Consider the following 13,324-nt stretch of genomic DNA (forward strand, 5'->3'; position numbering starts at 1 on the left):
ACACATTACTCCATAATGACAAAGCAAAAGCAGATTTTTTGAAATATTTGCAAATTTGCTCAAATTAAACAAACAGATATCACATTTACATAAGTATTCAGACCCTTTACTCAGTACTTTGTTGAAGTACCTTTGGCAGCAATTACAGCCTTGAGTCTTCTTGGGTATGACGCTACAAGCTTGGAACACCTGTATTTGGGGAGTTTCTCCCATTCTTCTCTGCAGATCCTTTCAAGCTCTGGTTGTATGGGGAGCATTGCTGCACAACTAATTTCAGGTCTCTCCAGAGATGTTCCATCGGGTTCCAGTCCGAGCTTTGGCTGGGCCGCTCAAGGAAATTCAGAGACTTGTCCTGAAGCCACTCCTGCGTTGTCTTGGCTGTATACTTAGGGTCTTTGTCCTGTTGGAAGTTGAGCCTTCGACCCAGTCTGAGGTCCTGAGCGCTCTGGAGCATGTTGTCATCAAGGAGCTCTCTGTACTTTGCTCCGTTCCTCTTTGCCTCGATCCGGACTAGTCTCCCAGTCCCAGCCGCTGAAAAACACAGCACAGCATTTTTTATTTTACCTTTGTTTAACTAGGCAAGTCAGTTAAGAACAAATTCTTATTTTCAATGACAGCCTAGTGGGTTAACGGCCTGTTCAGGAGCAGAACGACAGATTTGTACCTTGTCAGCTAGGGGGTATTAACTTGCAACCTTCCGGTTACTAGTCCAATGCTCTAACCCCTAGGCTACCCTACCGCCTGCCGTGGCATGATGATGCCACCACCATGTTTCACCGTAGGGATGGTGCCAGGTTTCCTCTTGACGTGACGCTTAGCATTCAGGCCAGAGAGTTTAATCTTGGTTTCATCAGACCAGAGAATCTTGTTTGAGAGTCTTTAGGAGCCTTTTGGCAAACTCCAAGTGGGCTGTCATGTGCCTTTTACTGAGGAGTGTCTTCTGTCTGGCCACTCTACCATAAAGGCCTGATTGGTGGACTGCTGCAGAGATGGTTGTCCTTCTGGAAGGTTCTCCCACAGAAGAACTCTGAAGTTCTGTCAGAGTGACCATATGGTTCTTCGTCACCTCCCTGACCAAGGCCCTTCTCCCCCGATTGCTCATTTTGGCCAGGCGGACAGCTCTAGGAAGCGTCTTGGTGGTTCCAAACTTCTTCTTTTTAAGAATGATGAAGGCCACTGTGTTCTTGGGGATCTTCAATGCTGCAAAAAATGTTTGGTACCCTTCCCCAGATCTGTGCCTCGACACAATCCTGTCTCGGAGTGCTACGGACAATTCCTTCGACCTCAGGGCTTGGTTTTTGCTCTGACATGCACTGTCAACTGTGGGACCTTATATAGACAAGTGTGTAACTTTCCAAATCATGTCCAATCAATTGAATCTACCACAGGTGGGCTCCAATCAAGTTGTAGAAACATATCAAGGATGATCAATGGAAACAAGATGCACCTGAGCTCAACTATTGAGTCTCAAGGCAAAGGGTCTGAATACTTTTTAATTATTTTATTTTTATTTGTAATCTTTATTTAACAAGGCAAGTCAGTTAAGAATAAATTCTTATTTACAATGACTAGGAACAGTGGAACAATGGGAGCCTAGGAACAGTGGGTTAACTGCCTTTTATCAGGGGCAGGACAATAGATTTTTACCTTCTTAGCTCAAAGATTAGATCTTGCAACCTTTTGGTTACTGGCCCAACGCTCTAACCACTAGCCTACCTGCATTTACTTATGCAAATGTACTATTTTTGCCTTTTATTGTGATTAAATTTGTATAAAATCCTAAAAACCTGTTATCACTTTGTCATTTTGGGGTATTGCGTGCAGATTGCTAAGGATTTTTCTATTTAATTCATTTTAGAATAAGGCTGTACCAGAACAAAATTTGGAAAAAGTCAAGGGATCAGAACACTTTCCAAAGGCACAGTACATTATTATTGGTCTGAGTGTCTAATACAACAAGCATGCTCTCAGGACTTTGTTTTATGTCTTATCTTTGTTGGAGTGAAAAAACAAATGCTTTGTATTGGAAACACTTTTTATGAAAAGACACCCAATTCCATTTGAGTTGATTTTATAGATTTATTCTCAAACTTCTTTTGTCACTAAACTTCTTAGGATTCATCTTTTTGTTCGTTCATTATCCATACATACTTACTATTGCCCTTTATCGGGTAATTATGAGAGGATAAACGCAATTATGCCCAATCCCAATTATATCCTCAGCCAATAGGCTGTTTGGATTTGGGTAGTATGTAAATGAGCATCACAAGGGCATGCAGGGAGTGGTGATGGAAATAAGTCTGGGCAGGAGGGGACTGTAGCACCCTGGAAGGGCAGACATGCTGCTGGATTCAGAATACGTGGGTGAAATATAAGGACTAAATCAAATCAAAATCACATTTTATTGGTTGCTTAAACAGTTTAGCAGGTGTTATGGCAGGTGCAGCAAAATGCTTATGTTCATAGTACCTATCAATCCATGCAGTAAATGTCAACAAGCACACAATACTAACAATTGTTTTAATCATAAAAAATGTAGTACAGCAGTGGATATATAAATAGCTATTATTAAATGAACCACTGTTCAATGACTATGTACATAGGGCAGCAGTCCCTACGGTGCAGGGTAGAGTACCTGGTGGCAGCCAGCTAGTGACAGTGACTGAGGGGCAGGCTAGCACTGGGCAGAGGGCAGGATACTAGGGGGAGGCCGTTTTGTGGTGGCTGTTTATCAGTCTTTCGGTCCCAGCTTTGATGTACCTGTACTGTCTCCTCCTACTACTGACACTCTTCTCACTTTTCAGAATTCAAATAAACGTGACATGTTTCGTAAAAAGGAACTATATTGTTGGCATCATTTTGCTATGAATTACTAGAATGTGCTGTCTGTAAAGTATCGTCCAGCTGCCTGCCTTGCAAATCACCATAACATAACGACAAGGATTACAAAAGGGCAAAACAACAGTCTCTATAGAGCAGGAAGAAGATAGCCACTGTGGCAGATACAACAGAATGTTAACATGGTATGGTGCAAAAATCTATTTACTGTAGATGTATCCCCATGACAGATCCCTAGCATGACTGTCCAGATTATTTCTATTTTGTATTACCTTCCTCACCTTGTTTTTTCCCAGGCTATCATCCCAAATGGAATGGTGTCTTTGTATCAAGGAGATACCCATTGAATGTGAGATGCTGTTGCCTGAGCCATCAACACAATGGATTCTATTTCTCAAGCAACATCAAGGGACAATGCACTGTACTGATAGACAATAAAACAGGCAGACTGGCTGAAAGGATGTCCTGTGTAAACACTGGTTTTTATTATGCTTACTGAACCACAATGTGGATTTCCCGTATAGGTTCTGTTTATTACATTTACACACATTCTCTGTTATCCAATCAGACATTTGAGGAAAGGTCCAGAATCAAAAGATACGCTGCAGACTCAATGCAACCTACAAGCAGGCAGGTACAGCTAGGGGATAGACACTGAGTATGAAAAGCATTAGGAACACCTGCTCTTTCCATGACATAGATTGAACAGGTTAATCCAGGTACAACTCAATATTTGGAAGGTGTTCCTAATGTTTGGTAGAATCAGTGTATATGATTCTTGACTTGTTTCTCAATGTGTTACCTTCGGTTTAGAAACAATCATGTAGTTGTAATATGTGACACATGCAAGTTATTTGTGAACAGCTCAAGAAAGAGGATGATTTTGGTTGGTGTGTTCTAATACTGTCCCTCACGGAGCTATTTGAGCGTAATGGCGCTGGAGGGAAAATCAGCCGTTTTGCCGGCTCCTGACCAATTGTGCTATTTTGTATATTTTTTACGCTGATCATAACTTTTTTTGTACAGAATGTTTCCTCCACTCTGTCCTATGACCGAAAACAGCTTCTGCACATCAGAACAGCTATCACTAACCTCGTTTTGGATGAGGACTTCTACTTCAATGAGTCGGAGGCGAATTACATATTGATTATCGCGGACAAGGCCCAAATCCCTGACACTCTGAGAAGGAGTGTGGGATACGTGATGAGACTATGTCGGAGTGGATAAACCGCCTACACCGTGCAATCGCAGGAGAACAAACTGGATGAGCTCCGTTCAAGACTATCGTATCAACGTGATCTGAAGAACTGTAATATCCTAAGTTTCTCAGAGTTGTGGCTAAACAAGGACATGGTACATTTCTATACATCGACAGGACAGAACGGCAGTGTTGGGGAACTCAGGGGAGGGTGTGTGTGTCACTTTGTTAACAACAGCTGGTACGCAATCTCTAATATTAAGGGAGTCTCGAGGTTCTGTGCGCGTGAGTAAGCTTACCTTCCCTTAAGCTCTAGAAAAATACCATTTACAAAGAGAGTTTTCAGCTACAGGACTGTTTTGCAAGCATAGACTGGAAAATGATTAATTCAATGGTTTATCACATCAATAACCATCTTCATTAATAAGTGCATCAATGACTTCTTACCCACAGTGAGCGTACGTGCGTACATATCCCAAACAGAAGCCATGGAAAACAGGCAACATCTGCATTGAGCTAAAGGCTAGAGCTGCCGCTTTCAAGGAGCGGGATAATAGCCCTGACACTTATAAGAAATCCTGCTACGGTCTCCAACGAACCATCACACAGGAAGAGCGTCAATACAGGACTATAGTCAAATCTTACTACACCAGCTCTGAATCTTGTCAGATGTGGCAGGGCTTGCAAACAATCACGTATTTGGTATTTGGTATTTTATTAGGATCCCCATTAGTTGTTGCAAAAGCAGCAGCTACTCTTCCTGGGTTCCTCACAAAACATGAAACATGATACAGAATGACATAATACAGAACATCAATCGACAAGAACAGCTCAAGGACAGAACTACATAAATGTTTTAAAAAGACACACGTAGCCTCATATCAGTGCATACACACAAACTATCTAGGACAAATAGGGGAGAGGCGTTGTGCCGCGAGGTGTTACTTTATCTGCTTTTTGAAACCAGGTTTGTTGTTTATTTGAGCAATATGAGATGGAATGCAATAAGGGCTCTATATAATACTCTACACTTTCTTGAATTTGTTCTGGATTTGGAGACTGAAAATACCCCTGGTGGCATGTCTGGGGGGGATAAGTGTGTGTGTCAGAGATGTGTGTAAGTTGACTATCTCAACAATTTGGGACATTCAACACATAATGTGATGCAGTCAACCTCCCCTCAACTCTTAGCCAAGAGAGAATGGCATGCAAAGTATTTATATCAGCCCTCTGATTACAATTAAGAGCAAAACATGCCGCTCTGTTCTGGGCCAGCTGCAGCTTAACTAGGTTTTGCATGCAGTACTGGACCTCAAGAGTAGACAAAACTAGAGCCTGCAGAACTTGCTTTTCGGAGTGTGGTGTCAAAAAAGCAGAGCATCTCTTTATTAAGGACAGACCTAGTCCTCTCCCCATCTTTCCAACCACTGAATCTATAAGTTTTGACCATGACAGTTTACAATCTAAGGTAACGCCAAGTAATTGAATCTACTCAACTTGTTCAACAACCAAACCAGTCATTACCAGATTCAGCTGAGGTCTAGAACTTAGGGAATGATTTGTAACAAATACAATGCTCTTAGTTTTAGAGATGTTCAGGGCCAGTTTATTACTGGTCACCGATTCCAAAACAGACTGCAACTCTTTGTTAAGGGTTTCAGTGACTTCATTAGCTGTAGTTGCTGATGAGTATATGGTTGAATCATCAGCATACATGGACACACATGCTTTGTTTAATGCCAGTGGCAGGTCACTGGTAAAAATAGAAACAAGTAGAGGGCCTAGAGAGATGCCCTGCAGTACACCACACTTTACATGTTGGACATTAGAGAAGCTTCCATTTGAGGTCTATTTGAGGTCTATTAAATATATAGCTCTGGCAGAGGTTGAAAAGCCATAGCACATATGTTTTTCAACATCAGGTTATGGTCAATAATAAAGGAATAATAAAGGAAAATTATAGCAAAGACTCACACAATCTTCTTATGTCAGTTATGCCTACGTTTGCCCACTTTGCCAATGTAATAATCATTCAAATAATTGGCAACATCAAATGGTTTTGTGATAAATAAGCCATCTGATTCAATGAAAGATGGAGTTGAATTTGTCTTTCTGCCCATAATTTCACTTAAATGTACTTTTCCATCATTCTTTAAATAATTGATCATTGGTTACAGTAAGAAGCTTCCTCTTGAGCGGAGAGCTTGATGAAAATCATTCAATATTCAGGTGTCCAAGAAAGTAGACCTCTCTGCTTACATCACATACAATAACAACCATTTCACTCATATTATTTAGATACTGACTGCTAGCACTTGGTGGCCTATAGCAACACCCCAAAAGAAAATGCTTTAGATGTGCCAAGTGAACCTGCAATCACAACACTTCAATGACACTTGACATAAGATCTCCCCTAAGCATTACAGGGATATGGCTCTGAATATATACAGCAACACCTCCCCATAAGCATTTCTGTGTCTTCTATAGATGTTATATCCTTGTATTGCTACTGATGTATCATCAAATTAATTATCTAAGTGAGCCTCAGAAATGGCTAATACATTCAGCAGTCCATTAATCAATTGGTGTGTGTGTGTGTGTGTGTGTGTGTGTGTGTGTGTGTGTGTGTGTGTGTGTGTGTGTGTGTGTGTGTGTGTGTGTGTGTGTGTGTGTTTGTGTGTGTGTGTGTGAAGCCAAGAACCCATAGGCTTGGCTCTCTCATCCCTTCTAGGCTTCTGGGAGGGAGGGTGGACAATGAGCCTATCGTAGCGGATGTAAGCAATGTCCCCACGCGCTCTGGCAGCTTTCGTGGCTGGGATCAGTTCTTTCCTCTTCTGGAACACAGCCTCAGGATAGAGGAAGATAGACATTCCTCTCAAGTTCTTGGCGCTTTCCAGAACAGCTACCTTGCCTTTAACCTCAGGAACTTGACCACTATCGGCCTGGGCCTGTCACCTGGGCCAGTGGTGGGTTTTCCAGTCCTGTTGGCGCGATCTACCTCAATCTTCCTGTGGTCCATCTTCAATTTCTCAGAGATCCTTTCCCTCACTTTGTCCTCAGACTCCGTCCAGGTCTCATGTGGAGATTCTTCAATTCCGTGCACAACCATGTGGCTCCGCCTTGATTGTCCCTCGAGATAGTCTGATTTATCTGTCATTGTTATAATTGATTCACACACAGAACTGATGTCCTCTCTCAATGAATTAAAGATTGCTATCATCTTGCCGTTCTCCTGTTTCAACTCATCGAGCTGACCCCGGGAGAACCGCAAACTGTTCTTCAGGTCCTGGACCTCTCTGGTCAGGTCATCCATTCTTTTATTATTAGAATCCAAGAGTATTTGGACAAAACACTTGAAGCTATTTTCTTGTTGTTGTAACAACTGCTTGTAGGTCTCTTTTTGTTTGTTTAAAAGATCCTTCACCTGTGGTAGAGAGACACCACTGTCCTCAACAGTACTCCCACCGGCGTTGGTCTTTGTCATGGTAGCTAGCAACGTAGGGTGCGCTATTACTCCTCACAGTTCCAGACAGGACAGGTTAAGGGGTAAATTGAAAACAACAAACAGCAGGGATCTAGACAGCCACAGACCCAGGACAATCTACAGTCCCAGTCACAATGGGTAATCGCGTCACGGGCTGCGTTCAAGAAAACCCTGCTAGCTTGATGTGCAGCTAGCTAGCAGCTAGGCTAGGTGCAATGCCAAATAGCTCCTCAGACCCGTCCTTGGTTGGCAGGATCACTGGAAAGAGACAAGCAGTCCCAGAAACTGATGCCAACTGCATCGCGGGATCCAAACTAAGAAGCTAGCTAGCTACCAAGAACTTTACAATACACTTTCAAACAAACAAAACCAAGCTCTTCCTCGTTCCGCGTTCAACAGGAAGTGACATGCAGCATGACAAGATTCTCTATGGGGTGGTAAATCCAGCATACAACCCAGCCACGAGCTACCCAGTAACACGAGCCAACAATACGAGCTAAATGCCTTTTATTGGGACATGGTGAGGTTGGACCCAGGTGCAGAGAAGAGACCAGACAGGGAAGCAGTGGTTAAGGATAAACATAATACTTTAATGAGAAAAGGGAACAACAAAACACTAAGTCTTGAAAACTCACTTAGGAAACGAACACACATGGTAAGCAATTCAAGCTTTTGCAAAGGACCACAGAAAACACTCGTCTTTTAACAGGGAAATCATAATGAGTAAATAGGACACACCTGATTGTTGTTAATGTCACTAGGATGATCTCTGCTGCCCTCTGGTGACAGATAGAACCATGACATCTATGGTCGCTTCGAGGCAAGTAACACCATGCGTGAGAACACCAGCTGTTCGGTTTGACTATGTGAGTAAGTTAAACAAGTTAACATTCACTAAGCTAAGGTCCAGACAGATTACAAGGACATGTACTCAGAGCATGCGCTGACCAGCTGGCTAGTGTCTTTTACTGACATTTTCAAACTCTCCTTGACCCAGTCTATAACACCTACATGTCTCAAGCAGAACACCGTAGTCCCTGGGACCAAGAACACCAAGGTAACCTGTCTAAATGACTATCACACCATAGCACACCTCAGGGGCGTGTGCTTAGTCCTCTCCTGTGCTCCTTGTTCACCCAAGACTGCGTGGCTGCTCATGACTAGACTACGTTTGCAGAAGACAACTCTGGTAGGGCTGATCACCAATGATGATGAGACAGCCTGTAGAGAGGAGGTCAGAGACCTGGCAGTGTGGTGCCAGGACAACAACCTCTTGCTCAATGTCAGTAAGAAAAAGGAGCTGATTGTGGACTACAGGAAACAGAAGGCCGAGCACGCCCCCATACATATCGATGGGGCTGTAGTGGAGCGGGTCGACAGTTTCAAGTTCCTCAGTGTCCACATCACTAAGGATCTATCATGGTCCAAACACAGTCGTGCACGACAACACCTCTTCCCCTCAAGAGGCTGAAAAGATTTGGCGAGGTCCCTCAGATCCTCAACAAGTTCTACAGCTGCAGGCGGTGTCAGAGGAAGACCCCAAAAATTGTCTAAGACTCCAGCCACCCAACTCACAGACTGTTTTCTGTGCTACCGCATGGCAAGCGGTACTAATGCACCAAGTCTGGAACCAACAGAACTCTGAACACATTCTACCCCCATAAGACTTCTAAACAAGACTGCTAAGTAGCTAATCAAATGGCTACATGGACAACCTGCATTGACTCTTTTTTGCACTAACTCACTAACTTTTCTGCACATACACTGCTGTATATTATCTATACTGTTGCATAGTAACTTAACCCCTAACATGTTGTTTTTACTCGTTATGTATATTCGTTATTCACTGTGTATTTGTTCCTTTTGTCACTATCCATCCATATTAGGCAGATAGCAGTGTGTGATAAATTAACCAGTGCTGTGGTTCTGGGGTCAGAGGTCAGGAGTAGGGGGGAGAGTTGTCTTTTCAACAGGCTCAGTAAGTCATAGAATCATGGTAGAGCAAACATAGTTATAAAGTCCAATGGATTTGAAGACAAAGTGAGGGTAATCTATAAATTCACTACAATGGATGTCCTGTACGACCAGACATAATATTTACCATCAAATGTGTCTTGAAATTATCAGAATGAAGCCATTTAAAGGATATGTTTTTTTTAATGTTTTTCTGTGACCCTACAACTGCTGAATGAGCATGAGGAAGTATATCGCTTGAGGGGTAAGTTTCTCAAAAACAAGCGAAATCGCCAAAAAATTAACTGGGCACTTTTATAACATACCATGTACTTAGAACAATTGAGATTTGGTTCAAATAAGGGTAACTTCTCCTTTAAACGCTTTTTATGAACAGGTCAGTAATTTAATTTCCTTTTCGCTTCATACAGTAGATTAAACTGCAGCTTGTTCAGCTGATGATTCATATGGCTGTGGTGAGTGAGTAGTCAGTCATACAGTCTCTCTTTTTCATTACAGCACCTTCACTTTTGCCTTCCAAACACAAACAAAGGCAGCAACAGTTTAGCCTACCTGTCTTACTCAACACCTTATCCAGAGTGTGTATCACTCAGTAATAACATACTGCCTATAGCCATGGTACTTTATATGTTGATTGTTTTACTGTAGTTGCCTTTGTGAAATAAAACACATTCATAGCGTTAAACCCCAGCCATAGGTACTATCTGCTAACATCACTCTGCCTTCAAATCCATCCAAGACTTACTGCTGGTCTAACATATACATATTGACCTGAATGCAGTAGGGCAGGGAAATTCCCCCTCCCCTTTCACTTTCATAAATGAAACACACTCACATTGAATATAATCCATTTCAAATGCTTAACTTTGTACAAAAGTGTAAGAGTCAAAGAATGAAGAATTAGAGGAGACAAATCCGACAGCTAATAAGAGACCTAATTAAGAAAGTGAATAAGTTGTCAGCCCCCTCTCAGAGGCTGCACCAGCACAAGATTAATTGCCGGCTGAGCTAATTTGATTTGTGACAAGGAACTGGATGACCTGGTAAGTCAGTTAAGAAAGACCAACTCAAGAGCATATGACATTAAAGGTAGAGTCAGCAAAGTGACGTTGCCACGAGCAGCACTGCAGATATTGAGATGAGCGAGATGCAAGACGTGACTCTCACACAGTCACACAGTGCACAGGTTCGCTTCATGCTGTTACAGCGGGGTAGCCACGGGATCGAAACAGCGGAGAAGTTGAGCCTTGCTCTTCAATGGTCTTAGTTGTTGCAGAAATTGACCCATTATGCTGTTTACTTTGTCCAAATACGTAATATCGCTGAGTCTGTCTTTAATAAATCATGAATACTGAGGACTCAGAAAGAAAAATGTGAGTCTCCATCTAAAAGTGAGCCTGGGGGTGGTAAGACAATGATTAAGTGTGTGATGCCTCAGTGACAAAAAGGTCAGTAAAATGACAGAGGGATCAGTTCTGTACAGGAGACTGTATTTAACATCTGAGTCCCACCTGAGAGCTGACTGTTTGATCTGAGTCTGAGTTCCTACTTCTCGTCTGCAATGCATTCCAACGCCATGCTCCCAACAAGTGTTGAAAGTGCAACACACATTACATTTCCTGTCAATACAAATACCACAAAGATCTGTTGTTAGCTGGGATATTCAACAGTTCTGAGGGAAAAGGTGTATAGAAATCTCTGTACTCAGCGTTTGGTTAGTTAAACCCAGCAGTCCAGTAGTGTTGTGACTGTGACTGTGACTGTGACAGCCCTGGCAGAATAAAGTCACAGTGGAGGACATTAATCACTGCTTACTCAACCCAGAGACCAGGGAAAGAGACCTCTACAACCAGCCACAGCTGCAAAGGTCATCGACTCAGGCCTCACACTGGAAATAAGCTCAGAGCTTAAGCATAACAGGTTTATCCACGCATGGGGGGGGGGCCCACCATGTCAGTATCTCTCTGGACCTGTCCTACGGAATCTCCCTGGTCCTCCCCCTCTCCCCCATGGTGATGTTCACTCAAAGGCAGGGTGGAGGACAGGAAAATGAGAGTTCAGCATTACTAACAAGCAGTATGAAATCCGTCCCGAGGTGATCTCAAATTGATTTCTCCATATCAGCTGGCTTTGTAGCCTCTTCACACACACACACACACACAACATTTCAGAATTTCAGGAGCCCTAAAGGCCAGCCAAGCCCCATGTCTAATGTCCCATGTGGGAAGGGTTGACAAGGGTCAGGCAGTGCTGTATGAGTGTGGGAAAGGGGAAGAGGGGGACTGTCAGGACTAGGGAGGTCTGCGGGTAGTACAGAGGCAGGTTGCCGTGAGCTGGTCCAGATACTGGTAGTGTGTTCACAGCCATGATCGTGGAACTGTAAATTAGTGTAATTGTAGGTGACGTATAAGAAACTGAAATTAACTGGTGTATTTGTAGGTGAAATATAAGCAACTGAAACTAACTGGTTTATTTGTAGGTGATATATAGGTAACTGAAACTAACTGGTGTATTTGTAGGTGATGTAAAAGCAACTGAAACTAACTGGTGTATTTGTAGGTGATATATAAGTAACTGAAACTAACTGGTGTATTTGTAGGTGATGTAAAAGCAACTGAAACTAACTGGTGTATTTGTAGGTGATATATAAGTAACTGAAACTAACTAACAAGGCACACCTGTTAATTGAAATGCATTCCAGGTGACTACCTCATGAAGCTGGTTGAGAGAATGCCAAGAGTGTGCAAAGCTGTCATGAAGGCAAAGCGTGGCTACTTTGAAGAATCTCAAATATAAACTATATTTTGATTTATTTACCACTTTTTGGATTATTACATGATTCGATATGTGTTATTTCATAGTTTGGTGTCTTCACTATTATTCTACAATGTAGAAAATAGTAAATATATAGAAAAACCCTTGAATGAGTAGGTGTGTCCAAATGTTTGACTGGTACTGTATGTATGCCATCTGTGCTCAAATGGAGATGGTGAGAAGTGCATGCATCAAGTCACATTACGTGTCTTTTCTCTCTGAGTTGATTGATAGATTAATACTTTTTTACAAGTGACAGATGAATGGTATGGTGCACGTATCTTTATTGTTTGCATTAGGGCTGTACTGTAGTTACACACATTTCATCTCAGTTTATTTGCTGAATACTCAGTAGAACGCATGATTGTATGAAGCGGCTGGCACAGAGTGTGTGTATAGGAAGTGTTGTGATGTGTGATCATTGTGTGGTGCTGGGCCAGGCTGGTTCCTGGTGTAATGGAGCTGTGACTGTCCTGTCAACAGCCCGGAGAAGCTCACCAGGGGAATATTTACTTTATTCAGAGGAACATCAGCAGCATCAGTCAAGCATGGCCATAGCTCTAACATTTACCCTGGACAAACATAGAGATATGTCTTGTGAATGTGAGTAAATATCCCTTGCAGACCTGGCCTCAATCTACTGCACGGCTCACAGCATTCTCACCCACAATGAGGTGATAGACAAGGGAAAGTGAATGCACATTCTACATGGTTCTTTCCAGGGTGATGGTTTCAGAGGGAACTGTTTCTACACCTGTTTTTTGTTGTTGCATTGTTTTAGTAATCAGGAAAGGATACACGGGTGGTGGAGTATATTAAATATAGTGGAGATATAATAAAGAATAGAAGGATATATGAGGTTTAGACAGTTACAGCAGAACCTACACTTTGGACTGTGTACGCTGTTACAACACATAATGAGTAGACATGTGTATTGGTCCCCTGATTAAGATTCTGTGTTTCATATGTGATTCCAGCCAAGCACATTGCAATCCATAAATGCCCTCCTCCCTTTG

The sequence above is a fragment of the Oncorhynchus mykiss genome, chromosome 17 (assembly GCF_013265735.2).
Source record: "Oncorhynchus mykiss isolate Arlee chromosome 17, USDA_OmykA_1.1, whole genome shotgun sequence".
Taxonomy (NCBI): domain Eukaryota; kingdom Metazoa; phylum Chordata; class Actinopteri; order Salmoniformes; family Salmonidae; genus Oncorhynchus; species Oncorhynchus mykiss.